Genomic DNA, 20,774 nt, shown 5'->3' with positions numbered 1-20,774 from the left:
CCTATAAAAATGCAAAAATAGTTCGTCCAATACCGCACAAGTCATTTCAGTAAACACATCGATAATCGATCAAAAATAATTTCAAGTAAATCCTGCCATTCGGTGTCAAACGTCAGTCGAGGAAGAGAACCATAACAAAGCCGGTTGTCAGAGTATTTTCCGTCAGATAAATTATATCTAAATGTTAAGTACCTTTCTATTCCCTATTTGTAGGGCGTACATCAATAGTCCGCCATTCCGTGAACATATTTATTACATTTAATTATTGATAACATTCTTTTGTACAATTCGAAATAACAAAGAAACCTCATATATGTTCCTATTGACAAAGTCAGATCGTATTTAAGATGGCCGCAGTTTAATCAAAGGGTGCTCTTATTTGAAATCGTCATTTCGTGAACGGTCATTTCGGCAACGTTCCCGGATATGATTAGACATATTTCCCTTGTAGAAGATTTTGTATGTATGGTTTTTATTATTGCTTATTTATTATAGATACATAATACAACCATTTTATAAATCAAAGCTTAAATTATGTGCTTTGTTTTGTTCTTGTTGATTTTATCAAACTTAGAAAAACGTTCCCGATATATCTTTCTATAAGATATTTAATACTAAAAAATATTTCTAATTAAGTATAGAATTCTGCGCTGCCTTGTCAAAGTTTATTAATATCCAAATTTTCAAACAGTATAAGCTAAAAGTCATTATTTTAGCTTGCAATTTCGTTTGTCATAAAACCAATTTTTAAATTTTGCAAAAATAAGAAAAAACTATTTTTTGATAGCTTGAGATTTTTGAGGTCTAAAATAATTTTCAAATACCATAAAATGATCTTCACATTTTACATTTTAAAGAAAAATGTTAAGAAATAGGCTTACAAAAAAACTATTTCTTCCAACTAAGAACAAATTATAAATATTTCATCAGCTATATTTTAAGAATACCAAATATAAATGCAATTATTAAAAATAAAATCAATAATTTTTGCTGACAATTTAAACGATTCTCAACCCTTGCAAGTCCCTTCTCTTCTTCAATATTTTTTTATTTTAAATATAAAAGCACACACATAATGTTTTATTTATAAAATAAGTTAAAACAGTTTTCATTTAAAATTGTATTTGTATTTAAAAACCCCTAAGAAATACAGATCATTTCAAAAACAGAATTTTGGCTTTTGGCTTTTGGCTTTTTTACTCTACGGACCCGTAATGTTTTCACTTTTAGTGAAAAATTAGCTAAATCTTAAAAGTCTAGATTTGTAAAATACGTATTTCTTGTTTAAAAACTAATTTTTCCATTATAATAACCTGAAGCAAAATCAGAAAAATAAATTATTAAAGAATTTACAAAAAGACACTTTCAAAAAAAAAAAGGGTTTTTTTTTTGAATGAAGAAGAAATTAATTTAAAAAATAACTTTGTTGTCTTTTTCCATTTTCTAAGAGAGTACTTGTTCAATTTTGTATTCACAAAATCCAAATTTCACTCTAAAGTGACCCAAGAAAGTATTAAATGTCAACATTCTTGGTTTTATACAAACTATTTTGTATCTATGACATTAAATTTCATCCCATAAGTATGCACACAATTCTAGAGTTAAAATAATTTAACTTGTTGCTTCAAAGTTCGAACACATACTTAAAATCTTGGATAAACTTGTTGCTTTTTTCAAAGTGAGCTCATTTAAGCTTTTATAAATGATAAAGCTCCAGCTAAAGCTTGTTTTGGATAAAATAAAAATCAGTGTTACCATATATAAGAAACCTAACTTAATAAAGTTTTTAATCAAAAAACATGTATTGCCTGGAGCCTTATGGCCTAGCTTTGAATAATACAGTGGAATAACAAATTTCTGCATGGTAAAAAGTTTTTATTTATTATTGTGGATTGGAGAAAAAGCATTATCCAGTATAAGATGTGACGTGTTTCACTAGTTAGGAATTTATTTGCTATTTTAAAACTTTGATACTTTGCTTACTATTAAAATACAAATTCCCTTTTATTAATCAACACTTACGTCACCTGTTCCCTGTGAAAAATCGTAACAAAAAATAGAAATAAAATGAAAATCTGGCAGATGGTACTTTAAATGTGCAATGCCAGAACTTAGATGACATTTTACTTTATCAAATTCTTATAACTCTAAATAACCATTTTGTGATCTTAAAATAAGTAAAATGGATAAAAGCAAAAAAAAATGCTAAGATTGTTAAAAATTTACAAGATAATAGCGCAGGGTTTAAAACAAAATTTTTGGTTACGGGTTTAACAATTTACTAGTTGGCAATTTGCTAAAAATTTTACAATTTGCTAAGAAGTCCAAAATTTGGAACCATTCTTTTGGTTCTGCTAACTAGTAAATTGCTAATTGGTTTTATTAAAACGAGCATCCAAACAGGTCTAAAAAGTGTCAGTTCGTGAAAATAAACAAAGCAACTAAGCCTTAACGGACCTAATAATTGGAACTCGCAACTGTAGACTGGACCAATCCATTCACTGCTCTTATAAGAATAATTGTACAAATGTCATATGGATTCAGCAATTTGCTAAAAGATAAAGTAGCACTTCCGTGATTTTAACTTAAGACTATTGTTAAGAGATAGTAAAATGTTAAAAGCGTTTAAAATTAGAAATGATTTTAACATATTACTAAATTGTTTAAAATTTTGCACCAGTTTTTTTAGCTTAGAAAGTTGCTAAATTGGCTTAAACTTTTTACTAAAAAGTTATAAGTTTTTCGATGTTGTCTCAAAATACAAATCAATTTCTCAAAGAAATTCTTCACAAAGTGATGATTATCTAAGGTAAAGAATGGTAAAGAAATGGTTCTTGTATTTGTTAAATCATTTGATATTTGATAAAGTACTAAAATCATCAAATTACTAAGAAAAGAATGAGTATTCTGTCTATAAGATCAACGAAAATAAACATTTATCTTGTTTGTTGTCTTAACTGACTTATAAACCTGAAAACACGTTAAATGATAAATGAGTGAGTTATTTTTTTCGTAGATATTTTTAATAATAATATATGATGAGAAGATAATTATGCATACTTGTCTTAAGATTAACACTCTATTTTTAATTTATTTGCTATTTGAATACCTTTGGTCTACCTTTGATTCTAATTGCTTGGTGGAAATTTAGAAAACAAATTTAAATTCTATTTCTTTTTAAAATATAAAATCATTATTTAATAAAAATCAATTCACTATTGAATACAATGACGTCATTTATTCATCATATGTCGTTCGAATAGTTAGTTTTATCTGTTTGTTCACGCAAAATAAATAATATATGCCTAGTGGTAACACGAAGACAATATTTTGCGAAATCATTGTAAATTTTAAAAAACTGTAAGTCACACGTTGAACTTTATTGACAAACTACTTTTGAGCCAACACTTACAATTATCATAGAGATGGTAATTAGACAATCGTCTAAAATACACAAATGCCTTTTCTTAGACTACACTAGTTTCAAAATAGTGTGCTTATTTTATATTTATTTTATCTCAGCAGCAAATACAAAATGTTATATTTATTAATTGAAATGAATGGATGTTTTTATAGAAATTTAATATTTTACTCGTTTTAAGTTTATATTTCATTTGGTTTTAACTATAACTAAATTTAACTTGGAAATTACTAATTCTGTTCATCAGTTTGGTCATCCGATTTCAATTGCCATAAACTATAAAGTTATTAACTCGTAGAAATAGCAGAATGTGAACAGTTGTAAAAATTACGAAATCGACAAAAATGCAAATTAAAAATCAAATAAAACACAGCAAATAAACGTTTTGTTAATGAAAACATTACTATTTTCTTAGAATTTTAAATATTCAAATTCAGTTCAATTATCTTGCTCGTCGATTTGTACAAATAATTAATTTCCAAAGTTAATTAATGTTAAATGTTTTATTTATAGAAAAAAAAACAAGCAATTTACATGGCTATACATATTGAGTCATTACGAGTATATTTATGCAAATATGGTTTAATACTTAGAATCTCTTTGTATTTAAAATCAGTTGCATTTCTAAACCAAAAGAGAAGGTGATAAGTTCCAATATTTAAAATTCAGACATTTATGAATTTTTAATCACAGAGATCACTGATAAGTCGGTAACTTTTTTTTTTTAATAAAGTGAGATATGACTATTCACAATATGACGAAGAAGGGATACAGGGTTGTCTAGCTAATTTTCTTGGGGCCAGAAAAAATTCAGAAAAATCCAACAAAAAAAGGATGAATACAAAAAATAATATTTTTAATTTCAATATGGCTTGCAAAAACAACAACATTTAAAAGTGTCCTTGGTGCATACAAATATTTTCTTTCAGAAATTAAATTTCCATAAATAATACCTGCTAGTCCAATTTCATTAGTTCGAATTTTTAAAAAGCTCATCATAAAAGCTTTCCATAGTAAATTCAATTCTTATAAATTAACAAATTCAATTTTTTTCCAATAAACCAAAAATTTAAAAAATTGTTTTCTGTTTGACAACTTAAACCAATGTAATCGCCCTTTTTTTATACTGAACATGAACTAAAGGGGTTATGAATACCCTCTTTAAAGATTATACACAGTGCGAGCGAGCAATTACAAAAGAAGAATAGGATTAAAAAGAAGAAACCGATGCACATTGATTTGAGTGACTGTAGTCTGCACATTGTAGTGAGTGGGGCTTGTTACACCTAGTAAAGCATATCACATTCGTGAAGTTCGGCTAAAGAAAGAATCCCCGTGCTCTTGTTTTATTTTTTGGATATAATCTTCAAATAAGATTCTTATAAATAAAATTACTCAATTGTTTATTATATTATTCAACATCAAACCCAAGTTTTAATAATTTTTATAATATTTTTCTTAAATAAACTGCCAATTGAATTGTTCTAGAAATATTACAATATGTCAAAAACGTGATATCATTTTTGGTAATTTTTGTATATTAAAGTACCTACCTATATAATTTGATGACACAAGTATTATACATATTTTTAATGTCTGGTTAAAACATCTTACTAAGGAAAAATGTATTTGAAGACGATTTTTATCCTCATTCTTGAGAGAGGAAAAGTGGACGTTTTTAAGCACTGAGATACGTTTGATAATTTAAAATTTTCAAATAGAACCAAAATGTGTCTTTTTTTTATATTTGGACCTTAACTGAAAACTCTGCAAGGCTTTACTTTCCCAAACTGATAAGTACTAAACTTTAGGATTGAATACAGAAAAACGCCCTTGGATCTCGTTCATTAAAACTACAATTCATTATTAAAAATACACTTTTGCATGTCTGAAAAACAGAGAACAGCGACATAATTGTGTTAAGAAGGCGAGACAAAAATGCACGATCGAACAGCACGAATTTGTGCCTGAATCAAATATTCTAAGAATATGAATTTTCTTAAATGTATGTTCAAAAAATTGTTCGGATTCAATTAATGTTACTCTCAATTAATTAAACAAAACTAAGTAGGTACAGGTACATCCAGCTCAGTCATGCATTTAATTTTAATGGAGAATTAAATTTATCAATTTTGTTACAGAATTTATAACTAAAAACCCCCAGTTTTCTGTTTTTCGATCAATTAAAACTATATACATATATGTAAGTAATGGTGGGAAGAACAATGATATTATTATATATTTTTTCGCAGAAAATGCTAATTTTTTCAAGTCTGATGTGACTGCTTCACCTACGCTTTGCAATTTTTTTGTTTGAATAATTGTTTATACTACGAGAATATCTACCAATTATTGCTTCCGCTTAAAATGAAATACAACAAACTGGAGGTTAGCAATGAAATATAAGAAGCGCAATAAACAAAATTAATTATATAAACGTGATACGAATTCTTACACATTGTGATTCATGTACTTAGTTGTAGAATAGTTTCTCATAAGAAAGCCTATTAAAGAGTTAAAAAAAAAATAAAAAAAAATAAAACAATATACGACTACGATTAAGTACATACCCTCTTAACTACTATTTAATGTCACTAAGCGACACAACAAAATCTTTGAAATGAAATAATACAAAAATTAAATCCGGTAGAGAAGATAGAAAATGTTTCTATTTTTGTTTATAAAAACACATGCATCAAAAAGCTTCCTTACTTTTTTTAAATTATTATAAAAAATCTAAGACTTCACTTTTGCAAGTAAGGCAATATAAACGAAAAGTTAACAATTCAAAAATGTTTGAAATTTGCGACTTCCTCTCTGATGCGAGGTTTCCTTTTATTATAATAAAGACAATTTTTATAAGATATCAATAAATATTTATTTTTTTGTAAAGCGGCAAATGCTACCAGTCAATAAGCTGTTATTACAGGGTAATTCCCTTTTCTTGGAATTTTACATTTTCAATTCGCTCATGATTGGCTGTATGTGCTCCTTTACTTCACGAATTGCATCTCATAGGTTTAAATCAAAAAAGTCTTATGCCCAATCTCATTAACAACTTTTATACATTTAACAGGATTTTAAGCTGTAAAATGGGATATTTTGGTTTCACCAAGCGTTTTTAAAGTAAACAAGCTTTTAAACACCTTTTAAAACTAAATGCCCATTTTTGGCTCATTAAATTTTAAAAGTGCTATTAAAAAATGAATATGATAAATTAACAGCTGATGTTTTGTAAAAATTGTATTCTCAATATTTGGAGATACAGAATGAATAGGTTAACAAATTCAACATTGCATTGCGCCGGTCAAGACACACGATTACTCAAACGGTTTTTTTTTTATTTTGAAGAAGTTTACTCTGTTGTATTTTAAGATTCTTGTCATTTATTTCAACATATAATGCTTTCTCATTTGTTCTCACACAATTCGCTGAATAGAAAGAAAAAAGGAGTTTTATTTTTGCAGGGTTGTGAGGAGAACTGTATTTTAACAAAAATATCCCTGAAATTTCCCATTCTAGGCTGATCCTAATTTAAAGGCATTAAAAAAGCTTTTAGAAAAGTGCTTTTAGTGTTTCTTTATAAAATCGGACATTAAGGTGTTAACAAGAACACTTCTTTTAGAAATGAAATAGTTAGGAAACTTTTTTTTTAAGAAAAAAAGCTTTTCATCATTTTTGTACTGAATTTAAACAATTTTTTAATGATGTTAATAGTAAATCGCTCTAGTTTAAGTAATGACGTATTTTTTATTTTTTTAAATTAAAAAAAAAAAACAGCTGCAAGAGTGACAGCTGCCAAATAGTGAGCTTTTCAAAACAAGACATTTTATTGGAAAACCCTATGTTTTCTTGACTTTACAATTTTAGGAAAAGAAAGTATTGAAGGAAAACGCTTTGAAATCTGGCCACATTTTAAGAACAAATAATTTGACATAGCTTAGCTTCTATAGCTATCATTGAAATTTTTAAGTCGATATTTGAGGGTGTTCCCCTTTGAATAGAAATGAAAATTTTATACTGATCGACCGGAAATCACACAAAGAATTTTGTTTGAGAAAAAAGTGTAATTAAGCATTTATTTTTCTCTAAAAATGTATTTTTCTATTTTACTGACGGAAATTAATTTTCCTGCACAGCTGATAATTTTTTTGTTCAAAAGTCAAACGAATCGTTCCACTGATTTGTGTTAAAATTTCACACAATTCCTATGACAGATTTCTGTCAGTAAAATTTCGTCGGTTACTTTCAATCAGGAAGTTTTTTCTCAATGACAGCTATAAACGACCTGCCAAAAAATTCCAATATTCGTTTTCAATTATGAAAACCAATGATAGCTATAACTGGCGCCAAAGCGGGATGTCCGTATCAAACTGGTTTCACCTATTTCCCAAATCGTTTCCCTCGTACCCCTGAAAATATCGCCGCTGTAAGTGAAAGTGCTTCCAAAATCCCGAATGTGTTGATTCCCCTTCGTTCCCAGGAATTAGGACATCTACTTAAAGTCCAGCTCATGCAGCAACTGAAGCCACCTGATCAATCACAAGGTCGTTGATACGTCGAATGGGTGCTTAAACAACAGGCGGTTAACGGCGATTTTCGAACAAAATTTTCTTCAGCGACGAAGCACATTTCTCACTAGGTGTTTATGTTAATAAACAAAACTATGGTATTTGGGGTACTGAGAACGCTAAAGTAATTAAACAGATGAAAGTCACTGTTATGTACCGGAGGTTGGTCCGGAGGTGTGATTGGACCTCACTTCTTCGAAAACGACTGTAACCGTCAATTCGGAGAGCTATGGTCATATGATAACTGACTTTTTGCCTGACGAATACAACTTCGAGAACATGTGGTTTCAAAAAGACGGTGCCACTTGCCACACAACTCGAGCGAATAGGGTTTAATTGCGTAAATTCTAGTCGTTTCGATATCAACTTCCCACCAAGATCATGCGATTTGACACCGCTGGACTTTTTTTGTAGAGCTACATGAAAGGCCGTATTTATGCAGATAAACCTTTAACTCTTGAGCACTTAAAAACCAACATTCATCAAGTTATGGCTCAGATACCACCTAATGTGTGTCAAAAAGTGGTCTAAAATAACCTCAAAAGAATCGATGCTTGCAACCTTTCGAGTGGTGGTAATTTAAATAATGTAGTATTTTACACATAATTTTAACTTTAAAACTTTGTTAAAAAAAAAAGAAATATTATGATAAAATATATTTTATATGTGTTTTGTTTATGTTAACTTTTGAAACCGCAAAATGGATAACTAGTATTAAAAAAAAACACACTGCATTTGAATTTAGAACCACAAAATTAGTTAGAAAAGTATAATTTGCGGAAACAAAGTATTGTTATTAAATTTTTAAGTAAAAGAAGTAAAACTTCAAATGATTCTATTGACCAGCTTAAAGCCAGTAAAGCATTTTATTGTGAATATTTTTTAAGCCCTCTGAAAGTAAATATGAGAAATTTTAAATTTATCTGGGTCATAATACTCGTATATTCAACAGGTTACTGCTCCATTGTTGTTTTTATTTTTCAAAACTGATTGATTACACAAAAAAAAGAACCTTGGGGTACTATACAAAAATATGTAATTTTTCGTAATTGAAAACTATCTACGAGTAGTAACTGTCGTTTATATCCGTAAAGTGAATCATTGGAAATAAAACACAATGCGTTGTGCAATAATTCAGTCAGATGTTTGTATGTACATATCTACAACAATGAAATCAAAACGGAGTATAAGTCCATTTATATCTTTTTATTTTTATGGAGATGCCACATTTTACTGTTCTTTATACGAGCACAAAGTATGACCTGTAAGATGCTGCTATTATTCACTTAAATCAATTTGCTTGAAATATTTGCAATTTTAACAATGTACATAGTACATCTTCTATATACTGATATTATGTTTAATTTGTAATAAGATCTTTGACTTGGGGTAGATACAATTTAAAAAAAAATATCATGATAATTTTTCCGGTTTCAATTTAAATTTACGAGTACAAGATACTTGTACAAAGGTATAAAATATATAAGATTGAGTTATAATAATATACTCATGGTACCTACCCTACCTTATTTATGTGTACAGCACATTATGTATGTACGGAAAAGTACACAATTATATTGTTCATTCATTACCTCAAACTTGTGGCATCAGATCAGAGCAAATGTCTCATGGGGCGGACAACGACCTTAAGATAATAATAAAAGACGAGACGTAAACTAAAGAAAGCTTTTGTTAATTAACACTTAGCCCACGTGTTTTGTATGGCAATTATGGCTTAACTAAAACTTTACTTAAAAAGGTCTTATTAATAAATAAAATAACCTTCATTTCAAAAAGTTATATAGTACCTACATTGTAACAATATTTATGTCCTACAAAAGCAATACATTGATTTATAGTTGTCAAAATTGTTTACAATATCAAAAAGATACAAAAATAAAAACAAGAAAACATTTCCTCTAGTTTTTTATGAAGACTTCAACAATTAACACAATCCGCGTAAGCAAACAAAGCCCGCTAAAAAGAAAAACAGGTTACTTTCTGGCCTATGGCAAAAAAACCGTCCAAAAATATCAAATCTTAAGATTTTAGTTCCATTCGGTATCTTTCTTAAATGGTTAAATTGTATTTACATTATTTATTTTGACAGGTTGCTTGCTATCCGGTTTAATTTTATGCGAAAATGTATTCACAGATATTTTATTATGTATGTAAATGAACGTTTATTGACCGCCAAGCGTGCGTTGGCCTTGAGTGCACTTGACATACATTTAATTAAAATATAATGAACAGATTATTATGCACTGTATAATGTCTTGCTGTTGCAGTTGTAGAAATGAAGAGGACGCAATTAATAAACATTAAAGGTTATTGAAATTCTAAAGGATAAATCTTAATCTAGACGAACAATCGTATGGCTTCTTCAAAATTGCTGTTGAGAAGTTTCAGCTTCCACATGGTTATGGTGTGTACATAGGCCTCGTATATTTGAGGGGATGAAAGCACCATTAAGAGATTTTCTACCCATGTATATTACTGGTAAAAGAAGTTAGTTTATGAAGTTTTAAAAAAATTGCAGCAACAATTTGTTAGTGAAAAAAGGGGCTACAAGACCATAACCCATTTACAGTGGCGAGCAAATAACTAGAAACGATTTTTCATAGTCATTTTGTTTTGCCTGTCTTGCTTTCATCTTTAATATTTTTTTAATTTTCTAGTGTAACTGGCCGTGTGCTTTTGGATTGTTGTCTTTTAAAAGTTCCCATACTATGGGTAGGTCTTCTTCCGCGTACGGCAGCATGACATTCTCAAGGATTATGCAATATTGAATCCTGTCCATATGACCCTCAATTCATTTGATCAGTGCAAAACCACACCAAAACATTGCTCCCCAAATCAAAATACTGCCACCACCATGCTTGACAATAGGGTGAGTGTACTTTGGATTATATCCTTGTGATCTCGGACGGCGAACACAAGCTTTTCGATCAGAATTAATCCTATAATTTTCGTTTCATCCGAAACAGGCACATGTTTCCACTGATTGACCGTAAAGTGCTTATATTTTTTAGCAAAAGCCAAGCGGGCCTTTCCGTGACGTTCAGTCAGTAATGGCTTTTTCCTTGCTATGCGCCCAAAGAGTCCAGCCTCGCAACCTTCTTTTGACAGTGTCTACAGACGGTCCGCTATCTGCTTCACCAAACACTGCCCTCCTAATTTCCCACGCAGTTCCAAAAGGGTTTTTTTTTGCTTTCACAAACAATTAAGGCAACTTCTCTATGAGAGGTTGACTCTGGTGTCGGCTTTTGTGGTATTTTTTTAAAATATTAAACAACATTAAATACCATTTTCTTTGAACATTTTAAAATGTTAGAAATCTCCCTACAAGATTATCCTTGTTTATGATGGCTCAAAATTTCACGTCGAGTCTTTACGTCACATAATTTGTTTTTTTTTTCCCATTTTGATGACTTAACTAAAGAATTAAAATTCAATTGCCAAAAAAAAAACTAGATACAAAAGTGTAACTTGTGAATACCCAAAAATAAATTTTTAATCTTTAAATCTTAAAATAAGGTTCGTTTCTAATTATGTGCACGATCGATTTTGTGGTTTTGTGCCTTTTACTTTCTTTAACGAAAAAAATAACAGTGCCCTATGTTGCTTTTATGATTTTAAAGTGAAGTTGGTTAGATTTCAGTGTAAAAGAAAAAAAAAGATGGCCGGCTTTATTTTAAGAACACATATGTATGTAATAATCGGAAGTTGAAGTTTGACATAAAAATCGTTTCTAATTGAGTGCGGGGCACTGTATGTGTTTTTTTTTCAATACCATGCTTTTCTAAAATTGTATAAAATATTAAAATAATACTTTGAAAAAGCAAGAATTAGGTGTTCTACAATTAAACCTCTTATTTTGAATAGTTCCCTACTTGAGTATCTGTAACATTTGAATCTGTCATCTTTTGACAAATAAAAACTACGAGATTGCAGAAAATAGAACAATATCTGCTTCAAAACTACATTGAAATCATTAAAAAATTGACTACAAAAATGGTGAACATTTTGTTCACAAAATCAAATAACTTTTGAATCGTTTGTTAATCAATAAAAAAGCGGATAGAAAAATTTAAGGTGTTGGAAGAAGTAAGTGATGTGAAGCAACAAAACCAAAGAATATTGGTGAATAAATAATTGTTATAAGTCGTACACAGAACAAAAAAAGTAATCCTATTGACTATTTTGGTAGTCAATAGTTCAGCCGATAACCACGATAGTCAATAGAAGAATTTTTTGTTGTCAATTTAGATCGGAAATTTTTTACAATTTGGTAGTCTATATGACAACTTTGGTTGAAGGAATTTGAAACTCCGGTTGTCATATTGACAACTGCGGTAGTCAAAATGACAACTGCGGTAGTTAATATAACAATTCTTGATATTCAATTTTGGTAGTCAATTTTTAAAAATAAAGTTGTCATATTGAATATTTTGGTAGTTAAAGCGACAATTTAGCCAAATTTAAGGTTGACTATCGACGATTGTTAATATGTCAACTTTATTTTTCTGTTTAGTGTTGATACAAATCAAGGTTTGTCCATTCCTTGGTTATTTCCGAAAAAGGCGTTCAGCAAATAACTTAGGACTTCTAAACTTAAGTCAACTCCAAAATTCTATTGTGACCTTGAAATTCATCAAAATGATCCAGATTTTTGTCAAAAGTTCATTTCTAGGCTTATTTTCACCTCAAAACTACTTTATAAAGCAGAATTGTTGCACTTGGGGCTTGGAAAATCTAAGAATGATTGTTAAAAAGACTCTCATATCCATTCTCTACGTGCCAGTGTTTGGTGCGATTTTTTGTACTGGCGGATAGAGGAATTTGAACTTACTTATAAGATAATAAGGCTAGTGCGACTGTTTTGGGAATAAAATGCCTGAAGTAACAATGGACATATGTACAGCTACAAATGTCGTAATTGGCCATGGAAAGTCTTATAAAAAGGATGCGACAACCATAGCTGTTGTGCTCATTTGGCGATATCGTGTTGTAAATGCCTCCTCCTATAATGACATCTTTTAAAATTTGTTTTAAAGGAAATATTACTTGAAAATATTTAAGTTTGAAGTCAATGTCAAAATGTGTGTATTAGTTACTCTTGTCGGTTTTTATGTTTTATGAATGCGATTTTTCCTAAAAATTAATCTATATGTTAAGAACGTCATTTTTCGTAGTTATTATTATTATTCTGAAAACTGCTTGAAAGCTTGAATTTATTTGAAGTCTATAATATTTTTTATAGGCCACATTTTAATTCGTCACAAAATCTTTTACTGCATTAATTTGCACGAAGATTAAAAGAATTAATGTTATGATCCCCGATGACCAACATGTTTAATGGATCAAATTGAAAGGATAAAAACATTGTGCAAATTTTTTGTTTTAATTCTTTGTATAAGTCTAAATATTTAATACTGAAACAGCATTCGCAGAGAAGTTAAGGCAGGTAACGGTTATAAACATTTTTGATTAATGTTCGAATTCCAATCGCGACCACATATTAACATGTACTGTATATAAATCAAAAACAGGTTTCAAAATAAATTCCTATATTTACTGTTGGTCTTTTAAGTATGTTTATTAATTACTCTTTTTCAATAAAAAATGCACACACAAATTGATTAATCAATTAATATTTTGTAATTGATTCTTTCAATACGGGTTATAATTATTATGTTTGTCACATAATCCATTTTAACAATAATAAGCGCTTTGTTGACATTGCTTAGTGTTATTATTCGGATCATAAATTAAATGAGGAAATAAATTAAAAAGATTCTAGATTGATTCCGGAGAAAAATTAAATAATGTGTTGTATGTATGTATGTAAATACGCTACCGGAACTTTGTTTACATTTTAAAGCTCATATACCTACTGGAATACTAATTTATGTTTGTGCCACTAAATGACAACTTCTCACTGTCAATGTCAAAATTCAATGTATACATACTCGTATCTATAATTATTTTTTTTTAATTAAAAATAAATAATAGTGCATTGATTTGTTATTATTTATATAAAGGTACACAATTATTGTAGACATGTGGTTTTGTATTTAAATATTTAATTTTATTGGACATTTCTGTTTTTTAACATTCATTTACACATTTAATTGATGATTCAAAATAAGGCTTTTTTCGATGAAGTAATTAAAAATAAATTTTGTGTTAATGAAAAAAAGTAATATCATTTTGCTCTCAACATATTTAAGTGGTGTTAAAATAGATAACATCCATTATTTTTACCTCACAATACGCAAAACCTATTAAGAAAAAAAGTTCGGTAGATGAGTAAGATAGGTATAAAATATCAGAATTTAATTCACACCATCAGCAGAACCACAAAACATCAACATCAAGTTAAACATGAGTGTGGTTTGTTTTTTTTTTCACTTTTATGTTACTTATCATAATCAAGGCCAATTATTATTTTTTAATTTGTTTTTAAACCACAGAAAATAAATATTAGGTAGGTTGGTAAGGTACATACGCAATCAAATAATAGTACAACGAAACGAATAGAGTCAAAGAACTAGACAGATGGTGATTAGGATAGAAAATGATATAAACAACAAACATATTTAGCAAAAGTATATTCTGCTGTATAAGTCGTATCAATTTATGCCACAAAAATGTCTGGCATATTATTTACTTGCTGAAAAGTTGATGTAATAACAATCAGGTAAACAATTTTATAATTATCTTGAAGTAATGTCGCAAAATTTTAGGTGAATATGCGTAAATATGATTTGAAAACATTTTTGTGTGAAACCGAATGTAAAGAATATTGAAAAACTTTGCTGAAATTTAATTTCGTACGTCGTGATTCATTTCCTGACGTTAAATTGGTAGTGCTCGTATTTGACACCTGTCAAACCAAGCTATCATTTAAAGTTTCACAAAATTAGTTGAATGCTTGGAATTTACGATAATGGGTTGGGGTCAAAATACTGTATGAATCATGAGACTGTATTTTAAATACTGTACCTCGAAATACTGTTTTTCAAAATACTCGATTCTACTGTTGATTCTATTCGATTCTACTGTTGATTCTATTCGAAACTCATTTCCGATTCTACTTGCAAATCGTACTACGTATAAAATTAGAATCGGACGCCTGTTATACCAAAAAATTTTGTACTTTCGAACGAATATCGAGGTGTTTGACAGTTTTAAAAACAAAACAAAACAAAAACAGAAACTGGAATTCGACCCACACTGATAACTTCCCATCCCGTCTGTCTATTTGTCTTGCTTAAAAGTTTGTAGGTTTTCGTCTTGGATTAAGAAAGTTATTAGTTCAATTATTATTCTTATACATTTTAAAATTACCAATAATGTTTTTCATATAAAGAAATAGTTTAGTTTAAAAATCTAGTTTCGATAAATAGATTTTTAGTCAAAAACAAGTTTTTACCAATTTTAGTAGCATTTCTTAAATTTTTACAAATCGGATGAATGAAATTAATTTGAGAGATAACAAGATGTCCGAGAAAACAGACTGCTGGATGTATATAAAAAAAAACTAATGAATATCTGTGAAATAAAAAAGTTTGAAGACAATCTTTTTTAATTTTTGATAAGCTATTTGCAGGGGAAGTAAATTTTAACCAAGTTTTAATATAGTTTTTTTTTTAGGTTTTTAATTTTTGCAAAAAAAAACTGTCAATTAGATTTTTCCCAAATTTTTTCTTATTGTTGACAACAATATTTTTTAAAAGATAAAAGTAGTTTGAAGCCAGAATCTCACAGTTATGAAAAGATATTTAAGTCGAAAATCAATTTTAACCAATTTTTGTTAAATTTTCTTTTAAGTTTTTATTTATTATAAAAAAAAACTGTCCATTCGATTTTTGACATTTGACTGAATGTTTGATAACAATATTTTCTAAAAGATAAAAGTAGTTCAAAGCCAATATGTCAAAGTTTTGAAAACATATTTGAGTCGAAAGTCGTTTTTACCAACTTTTATTAATTTTTTTGTTTATGTTTGAAAGTTTTTAAAAGATATTTGAGTGGAAATTCAATTTTTACCAACTTTGAGTACTGTTTCTTAGGTATTTATTTTTTATTAAGAAACTGTCAATTCTATTTTTCTCAAAATTGTACTAGATGTAAAAAATTTAATTTTTCGTTGCACGAAATTGGTTTGGAGATAAAATCATTTTGTATTCGTAAAATTGTCGAGACGACACATTTTTTTCGGTTTTTTTGATTCATAAGAAAACAGATAATTGGATTTTTTTTTTTAAATATACTTGTTTGGTATCACATTACTATATATTAAATGAAATTTAATTGAAGTCTCTAGCGTTTTTGGTTCGTAAGATATTTAGGGTTAACCAAAATTTTCCGTTTTCTTAACTGCTATGGTAAAAAAAACCACCCACGCAATTTTCTTGAGAGCCCTTTTAACATCTTTCTGCCTTATTACCTGTATAACAAAATTTATTTTAAGTCGATTTCTCGTCTGGTGCTTGAGCTATGGTCCGCGAAAAAAACGTGGCGAACGTGAAGACGTACGAAGAAACGTCGAGAAATGTCAAAATTTTCAATTTGACAAATCGGACCCATTACAATTGCTTCCTATGGGAAGTTAATAATAAGGTTTTTACTTATGTTCGAAATTTGTTTAAATATTGTTGAAAGCCGCATCTCTCATAAACAACCTCTAAAAGTCTTAAGATTATTATCCAAGTTTTGAATTGTTTTTGCAGTAATTCGGAACCCTAATTTAAAATTCCAAAATAGTTTATTGTAATTTTTTTTTTATTTTCAGCTAATGGTAATTTTGGTAGGTAATATTTCAGATCATCAAACGTCACACCAAAACAACCAACTGAAAATAGACTTTTAACTTCGTAGACGTAAGAAATTGAATTAGCTTTTCTGATGATAAATAATACTCGTATATCAGACGTCATGAATTTTTCAGATATTTAAAAACAATAAAATCTGGTTAGCATTTGACAACAGCCAACGTATAAATTGACGTATATGTTTTAACGTCATGTATTTTTAAAAATGCTTTCAAACCGCAATGACGTTGACAGACCAAAAATGTCACATTATGTATACAAACTTTTTTACTTTCGGAATGATTTAGAAATTGATTAATACTGTACATATTTAAACAATGATTTCCTGAAAATAATGTAGTATAAATACGACTAAATTTGTTTAAAACAAATCACCCATCTAATCTTTAAAAATGATACCTGATAAAATAGAAGAGTTATTATTTTAGGGAAATTCTGTTTCTTAATTAATTTTAAATCAATGCCTTACCTAACTTTTTAATTAAAAATTATCTCAAAGTACGTTATTTGAAAACAGGTGTTTAGTTATAAAAATATGAATGACATCATGAGAAACAAATTATCTTAATTTAATTGACAAAACCATCTGCTCTGTAGAATTATGATATTTTTAATATACTGTTTTCTTTTTTAATTTTTTGGTTAAGAAAAATTAAATATTAATATACATTTTTTTCCACTAATCGTCCAAAGATAAGCCACAACCATGAATCACGTTTCAATAAAAATAAACTAAACAAAAAGGTTCCTAAACTCTTAAAAAAATGTCTGTCTTTTAATTATTGTAAGATAAGATTTTTAAATTTAAAAACTATTAGCTGTACTTAGTGTTGATATCATTAGTTATAGCACGCCATCCATACCTATTGTGCTATTAACTATTAGCTGTTATCAGATAAATGATATTTAGCAATACTAAATGTACCTACTGTACATTTGAAGATTGCGTTTTAAGATTTGAATTCATAATGAATAAGAAATGAGTGTTGCTTTTTGTAATGGTTTTAATATTTCAATCTTTTTTGATCAGAAATAAATACAAACAATAATTACAGCAGACTGAAAATGTATATAAACATTCAACTAGAGTTTAAGTTGTTATACGAACTTTGAATCATTTACTTTATGTTTTTTTTCGTCAATAAAAAGAGTTTTATATAGCCCACTTGTTGGACAGATGTCACTTTTTAAGCTGTCATCTTCTTATACTTGACAAGTAAAAACTACGCCATTACTAAAAATGGAATTAAGCACTATTCACATGAGCACGATCAACGATCAACGACCAACGAATGAACGAATGTTCGTTGACTTTGACATTTCTTTCACATGAGAGTTTTTAATTCGTTGCCAATGAAGTTTGACTTTGACAATTGTTTTTTTTTTGTGTTTATTGTTGATAAAATGCGGTCGAAGCTATATTTGTTTAAAAAAAGTTATTGGTGTTCTTTTTAATAAACAAAACTAGAAAAAGATTTCATGTGCATCCATTTGAATATTTAAAATATGTTTTCAAGAAGCCACAGCCGAACATCATTCAACACTGAGATCAAACCAAGAAAGATTTTTGTAGGTTAAGTATGCGCGATTAGTTTATTCGTTGCAAGTGTGGATAATGTGGAACGCGAAAAAAGTTTGACAGTTCGTATCAAATACAATTTTTTTCGGGACGAATAAATTTATTTTCCTAAATTTATAAATATATGTTATTGAAAAGTTAAAGGATGCATCAATCAATCAAAAATAGAAACTATATTGCTATAGTTTTGTTAAGGATTTGTGTGGAAATATGTCTTGGAATGTATATAAACTCACATTTTGTAATTCATTCGTCGTTCGATGCTCGCCCTCATGTGAATACTTAAGTCACAATTCGGTATTGAAATTTTGGAAGAAAAGTTTAAAGGTCGTGTTATTTCTCTAAAGAGGTGTTCGTGTCACGAAAGATCTATGATAATTTCCATAACTGCAGAATAGTTTCAATAAGAGCAACAATATAGCAACAAATCGTTGTTAATTTTTATTAAAATATTGCAAATATCTCTGAGAATTCCACAAGTTCTCGAAATACCCAATTAAAATATAACTTTTAATAGGAACCTTCATTTGTAAAATATTGCATGGCAGAATAAAATTTACCTGTTGTACTCAATTACCTCAAGTGGTGCAAAATGCATGGAAATGGAAATGAAAACAACTTTCATCATAATTTTTGAACGAAATTTCAATATTTAAAAAAGTGTCTTAAGTGTCTTAAAGAATTCCTTGTTTGAGTATAATTTTCTTCTCAATCAAATTAAAAAAAAAAACTGAATGCTAAATTTCAAAGAAATCGAATACAAAAATTGGGAAATCCTATCAAATGTTTCAACCAGTACACGTATTGAATAAGGTTTTAAATCTTATCCAAATGTTTTTGTTTTAATCCTACTCTTAACCCAAAATTATAATATTTGAACCTTTCCAAATGTGAAACATGCATCCTGTTGTACTCAATTACCTCAAGTGGTGCAAAATGCATGGAAATAGAAATGAAAACAACTTTCATCATAATTTTTGAACGAAATTTCAATATTTAAAAAAGTGTCTTAAGTGTCCTAAGGAATTCCTTGTTTGAGTATAATTTTCTTCTTAATCAAATTAATACAAAACTGAATGCTAAATTTCAAAGAAATCGAATACAAAAATTGGGAAATCCAATCAAATGTTTCAACCAGTACACGTATTGAATAAGGTTTTGAATCTTATCCAAATGTTTTTGTTTTAATCCTACTCTTAACCCAAAATTATAATATTTTAACCTTTCCAAATGTGAAACATGCATCTTTAAATGAAAAGATGCTCAAAAACAAAGAAGTTTCTATACAAAAAATAGTGGCCAAGTTTACCATAAAAGTTGAAAAAAAACACTCATAAAATAAATGAACGTTAGACCTTTCGGATGGGAAGTTTTACAAAATGTTATATCTAGGAATTAATACGTTGAGAGCAGAAGTAATGTAGCCATCAATTCAAAATTTAAATTGACAATTAAAAAAAGCTGGCATGCGACCCATATTGATAACTTCCCATCCCGTCGGTCGATTTGTCTTGCTTAAAAGTTTGTAGGTTTTCGTGTTATAAAAGTTGTCAGTTGAATTATTATTATAAAATTTAAAATTATCACCAATGTTTTTCATATAAAGAAATAGTTTGGTGTGAAAATCTAGTTTTGTTAAATAGATTTTTAGTCGAAAACAAATTTTTACCAATTTAAGTAGAATTTCTTAAATTGTTTGTAGATTTTATTTTTTTATGAAAAACGGACTATTGGATTTTTATAATAAAAACTACTGAATATTGAAAACAATGTTTTCTGTGAAATAAAAAGAGTTTGAAGACAATATTTTGTATTTTTGAAAAGCTATTTGAGTCGTTAGTAAATTTTTACCAATTTTAAATATTGTTTTTTTGTTAGGTGCTTATTTTTTGTAAACAAAATTATTAATTAGATTTTCCTCAAAATTTTACTGAGTGTTGACAACAATATTTTTCAAAATATAAAAGGATTTTAAAGCCGATATCTCAAGGTTTTGAAAAGATATTTGAGTTGAAAATAAATTTTTAACAACTATTATTAATTTTTTTGTTTATGTTTTATTTTTTGTAAAAGAACTGTTATCGATTTTTCTCAAATTTCTTTCCAAATATTGAAAACAATATTTCTCATTAGTAAAAATTAGTTGGAAGTCATAATGTCAAATTTTTGAGAAGAAATTTGAGCGGGAATTCAATTTCTACCAACTTCGAGTCTTGTTTTTTAAGGTTTTTATTTTTTATACAAAAAACTGTCAATTCGATCTTACTCAAAATCATACCAGGTGTTAAAAACTTTATTTTTCGTTGCACAAATTTGTTTTGGAAATAAAATCGTTTTTTTGATTAAAAAAAAAAACTTTAATT

The 20,774-nt window shown here is 28.4% G+C and overlaps 1 protein-coding gene across 2 annotated transcripts in view; it reads right to left on the bottom strand.

Moving 5' to 3' along the window:
- Window positions 1–20,774, bottom strand: part of LOC129953771 (putative inorganic phosphate cotransporter) — a 63,969-nt gene that overhangs the window by 20,277 nt on the left and 22,918 nt on the right. The window lies entirely within an intron of this gene.

This window comes from Eupeodes corollae, chromosome 1 (assembly GCF_945859685.1).
Source record: "Eupeodes corollae chromosome 1, idEupCoro1.1, whole genome shotgun sequence".
In the NCBI taxonomy this organism is placed as follows: Eukaryota; Metazoa; Arthropoda; class Insecta; order Diptera; family Syrphidae; genus Eupeodes; species Eupeodes corollae.
Note: the sequence above shows the minus strand (reverse complement) of the source record. Positions and strands in the feature narration are given on the sequence as shown.